A 5734-nucleotide genomic window follows, 5' to 3' on the forward strand; every position below is an offset into this window, starting at 1 on the left:
CCACTATAGGTGTCTACTGTCTGCTGGCATCCCATTCAGCCACCCGATTCCCTTGCATGCTCACATCCATAACATAGGTTGAAGTAACAACACATACTACTCCATTCAGCAATTGATAGGAAGAGTGACTTACCTTGTGGCTGTGCCAGTATTGAGGATGGTGCTGGAGGGCTGACTATGTTGGATGCATATAGTACACTCCCTATACATGGTTAAGCACAGGTAATGTCATGTTTGGCATCCCTTTTATTGTTTATGCGAGTCAGAGAGAGGTGTCATTCCCTGGGTTCCTACAGTGTCAGTGTATGTGCTATGCATTGTCTCTTTGCCATGGCCTGGGCATACTGGGCATACCTCCTTCTGCCTACTGGGGGAGGCTCAGGTTGTTCCTCCTCTGAGTCACTCTGTGCCTGTGCAGGCCTTGGCAATGGTGGGGGGCTGTGTGGCCCTGACCTGTGCTGTTCCTGCTGCAGCTTTTTCCGCAGGATAATATTGTGTTGTATGGCACATACAATGACAATTTGGGTACATGTAGCTGGTGAGTACTGCAAGGCTCCACCGGATGTGTCCAGGCACCTGAACCATGACTTGGGCATCCCAAACACATGCTCTATTATGATTCTGGTCTGTGCATGTGCCTCATTATGGAGTTCTTGTTTGGGTGTGTGTGCATTTCTGATGGGTGTCATCAGCCACGGCTCCAGTGCGTAACCAGCATCCCCCACTAGGTGACTGTAAGGGATGTCCCCACTGGCAAATCTCTGTTACAGCTGCGTCAGATGCCAGATGTGAGAGTCATGAGAGCTTCCAGGGCAGCCAGCACACACATTCATTATAATCCCCTGGGCATCGCACACAACCTGGCAGTTGATGGAAGGGAAGCCCTTGCGATTGATGTAGAATCTACCCCGCTCACTGGGTGGTGCTTTGATGTGTATGTGCATGCAATCTATAGCACCCACTACCTCAGGGTATTCTGCTATTTGGTGGAAGAGACGCATATTGCTGGCCAATGCCTCACAGGTGTTGTGGAAATATACGTGCTCACCAGCATGTGCTGAAATGGCATACAGGAACTGGTGGAGTACCCTGGATGCTGATGCCTGCGAGATCCCCAAGATATCCCCAGTTGACCTTTGGAAGGTACCTGTGGCTAGTTTTCTTAGGCCTACAAATACCTTAGTATCCACTGGGATGGGTTCCCCTCTATTGGTTCTGTGTGGGAGGCATGGCCGGCACAGCTCAACAAATTACTGTAGTATGTCCCTGTCCACCCTACAGTGCTCCACTATCTCCAGCTCATGTAGCCCCTGGTAAGTTACCCTGGGTCTGTACACTCTTCTCCTTCTCCTCACTGTGGGTTGGTCATTAGCAGTCTCATCTTCATCACCCTCAGCCTCTTAACATGTTGATTTATGAGAGCAAAAGCAGCCCCTATCATTTTGTTGCTTTTGTTTGGTAAAATTTCCTCGCTTGTGTACACCGGTGGTGTAGTGTTTGTGGGAAAAAACTAAGGGAAAGGTGTTTGCATAGTTTATAGTGGTATGCTGAGCTGGGCTGGTCTGCTGCCTGTGTAATTGCCTGATTCTGATACATTTCACCTGCCAGCTATGCTAGTTCTCCTTGATTACCTTCCTACTGCTGTTTTCCCTTCCCTTTGCCTTCCTGTTTAAGCCCCGAGGCACAACGCAAATACAGTGCTCAGATGTACATGGAGCTGCTATTTCCTGATTTACTTTTTTTTCCTTTAAAACAAGGTGCGCGGCAAGCATACCCGCTTAGGCAACATAAAGAGTGCTAGGCAGCCTCAAACACACCGCCTTGCTTAGCTCTGCTAAGCTAAGGGCAAACCCGAACCACAGGGCTCCAATAAGCTTACAGTATGCCTGACACACCCCTCAATGATGTCAGCTAGGTCTTAGGCTTGCACCATGGTCTTGCTGCACTGACACGGTTGGGTACAGGCTAGCTATGAGTGGGGATCTAGGATTCAGTATCATTCCTATCATTTGCATAGGATTGCCTGCTAATGCCTAGTTACAAGTCCCACACTGAGCCTTCCCCCTTAGCAATCACTATTCATTGGCCATGTTGTCTTCTGCCTGCCATTGAGTATAATGGCAAAATTGTGATTTTGGATTAAATGGTTATTTCAAGTTTTTTTTTTTTTATTTTCAGCCTGATCCTGTTTGCACACTGCTGCCTAGGCTTGAACAGCCAAAATCGGCTAAAAAAAAAAAAATTTTTTTTTTGCAACTCTTTTCCATGCCAATGGCCATATATTTGGCCATTGGCATGGTTTCCACATTATATACACCCTTTATTTGGAGCTGTCATGACTCCATTTTGTAATTTGCAGAAATGTACTTGGTTACTAACCAAATACATTTCTGCACACTACACTAGTCCTGCATGACCGGCTGCCAGCTTCCTGGATTCACCTCATTTGCATGGTTTTCACCTGAAAATGGGGTAATTTGCATACAGGAGCTGTGTCTGTGCAGGAATAGTGCAGGAGCACTCATGCACGTCCCAGGAGCTTATTTCTGGATCGCACGGCGGCCATATTGCCTCCAGCAGCTCCTGCACTATTCCTGCATGCTGTGCAGAGCTTGCTGAATCCTGGGGATTGTTTATATCAACTTCAGCTCAGACAGAACACAGTAATAAAGCCAGAAAAATATCCTGCAATTAAAGCCGGAATCCAGAAAGATATGCAATGTACTTAAAAAAAAAAAAAAAAATATATATATATATATATATATATATATATATATATATATATATATATATATATATACACATACAAACACACAAATACATATATACACTTACAAATTTACATTTAATTTGAGAAAATAAAACAGCTGCAAAACTGAGTTGCTCATTAATTTCACATCTTTTTCACAGCTTTTCTGTAGTCCAGTTCTTTTACCTTTTGTCAGGCAGTCCTTGCAACATGCTACACACAGCACCATTCTCTGATACCTCACCTTGGACAGCATTGGAAAATCAACAGTTTCTATCAAAATGGCTATAGAAATGTTTTTATCCAGTTCTTCTCCTAATAAAACAAATGATAAATTGGGAAGTTTTCCTTTTGAGTCTTTTGCTTTGTTAAAAATGAGATATCCCATGTTAGATTTGTTTCTGTTTCTATAAATTCTGATGCTGCTACCATTCTGCCATTATCCTGTATAATCCTGGAAAACTCCTTGCAGGATTTTAACCCCAACTAAAAAAGTGTGTGTGTGTGTGTGTGTGTGTGTGTGTGTGGGTGTGTGTATGTGGGGGGTCTTGGTTCTTTGCTGTTTTAGCCAGCGCCCCCTTCCTTTAAAGGCATTGCATACATTTTCCAGGCTGTGTATGCAGGAAGGCATGCGTAGTGGCTACTACCACACATTCATTACCTTCATTGCAAATCGTAAGGTATGTGTATGTAAATTATTTTGAGACAGGAAAAATCTGTATTAATAAAAGTGATATGAAAGGAAATCAGGAATTAACTTCAAAAGTTAAAATCTGATGCCATTGCACAAACCCTCAAATTCTTTGGAAAACAGAAAACAATGCAATAACATTCATTTAATTATTCTGAGGCAAGCAAAAATGCAAACTTCAGACGTAATCTTTTAGGAAGTGGGGACTGAATGACTCACTGTGTAACTTGGATACACAAGCTGCTATCTTTACTATTTATGAGACTAAAATATCAAGGTAGTTTGCCTGTAGTTTCCTTCCATTAGCTGATGACAGTTTGAAACCTCTGTATTTTTGAAGCATCTTGTTTTTGTTTGTGAATCCTGTATCAGCGGTGTCAATCATTTGTTGCATAAAATCCACTTTAAGAATATGGTTTACTCAATATAGTTCTGAAAACTACATGCAATTTTTGTACATTACACTGAATAGACCCCAAACCGGGAAAAACGAAAGACACAACAACAACACTGAATAGTACACATGTGTATAAAGCCAAGAAAAAAACAAAGTTGTTGGCCCAATAAAAACAATAGCCAATGTACAAAATAGTTAGAATGTTGCAATATGACCATCTGTGAAATACAACAGTGCTGTGTATGTTACTCCAAAAAATAAAACAGCTTTTAAATGTTAACATTGTTTCAGATGCATTTTACATGCTTCTTACAGTTCTCTTAGCCGAATAAACTCGAATCATTGCAGCGAAGTAGCAGACAAGAAGTACACAAACACCAGTGGAGTAAATATAAAGCAGATAATATAAAATACAATTCTAATGAAAAATTGCTGGGAATAATGAATCATGGCACAATTTCTCTGTGCTACTGAAATTTTACATAGAAAACTATTATAAACTAAAACCATAGCATGAAAGATAATGACATAGTTTAACAATTTGCCTTAAAACTTGTGGTTTAAGAATTTTAGTTGGAACACCAGTAGAATATTGTACAAAGACTCATTTCCTCTTACAAGAACCTTGATATTTTTGTAAGTTCCTTTTTGATGCCATCATTAAGCAAATGCTTGCTAATGCTAATTGCATTCATTTAAGTAGGATGACAACTCAAATTATCATAGCTATGAGCTCTAACATCCAACTCATTGCACAAGCATTTTATAAGTGATGAATTGTATCAGTCTTATCTACATTAACTTTAGAATCTGACATTTTACTTCATTCTTGTGACAGAAAAAAATATTAAAGTATAAAATCTTGGCCTCCCTCTTGTGGCCATAGCCTGTTAGAGCAATACTATTTTCAGACAAAACTTCCCCAGCAGAAGTATTTTTTCCCTTTATGTTTTATTTTCAAACTTTATTTTGCTGAGTTGTGAAAGCAATTCAAAGTAGTAGATGACCACAGACATAGAAAATGTAGTCCAAAATAGGTATTTAGACAAAGTAAAGCACAATGCTGTGCAAATGGCATGGAAGGAAACAAGCTTTTTTCAATGCTGAATGATGATTGACGTGACAGACGCGAACAGACCTATAAGCTGCAGTGCAGGTGACTTATCCTTCTTTTTTCTCTCTCCCCTTCTTTTCCTTCCGTCAATAGTTCCCTCCTTCCGCCATACTTCCCAGTCTCCCTATGTCTTTCATTCCAACTTCTCTTTCTTTCCCATTCTCTCTCCCTTTCCTTAAAATACAATAAAGGCACAAGTCTGTGTTGAACCATTAAACACTAACAAATAAGTAAATTTTAACCCTCTGTATTGCAGCTAATCACATTTTTTTCTTTGCAGTGCTCACTTAACACGACATCTGTGAAGTTTCAAATAATAGTTAAAATGGTTTGAAGTCTCGGAGGGTGATAACCACTCTTAATTTAATAAACAGCTATTTGGATATGGGACAAATGTTATTTATACAGTTGTTTATGAGACAATGTCAAATTTCTGGAAAATTTGGAAATTAAATATTGACCTACAAAAAAAAACTTGCATTGATGTTTACCAAAGTGCCTAGTATCTCTCAAATCAGTTGCTCAAGAATTCTAGACAAAGACAAAAATAAAGGAGGGTTGAAGGCCCAAAATCAGGAACAAGTTTTGAATATTACTCTAATTGATGTAAATATTAATAGAACTACAGGTATTGTATCAACATGCATTTTCTAGACAATGAGATATATGAAACTCTAATGTCAAGCATTATTGTCACTGTAATCCTTGATGATTTATCAGAAAATCAAAAGTTTTATAAGGGACAGGGCAAACGTATGAGGCAAAATCAAAAACAAAGAAATC

This window comes from Protopterus annectens, chromosome 3.part1 (assembly GCF_019279795.1).
Source record: "Protopterus annectens isolate FY-2018-M chromosome 3.part1, PAN1.0, whole genome shotgun sequence".
Lineage (NCBI taxonomy): Eukaryota > Metazoa > Chordata > Ceratodontiformes > Protopteridae > Protopterus > Protopterus annectens.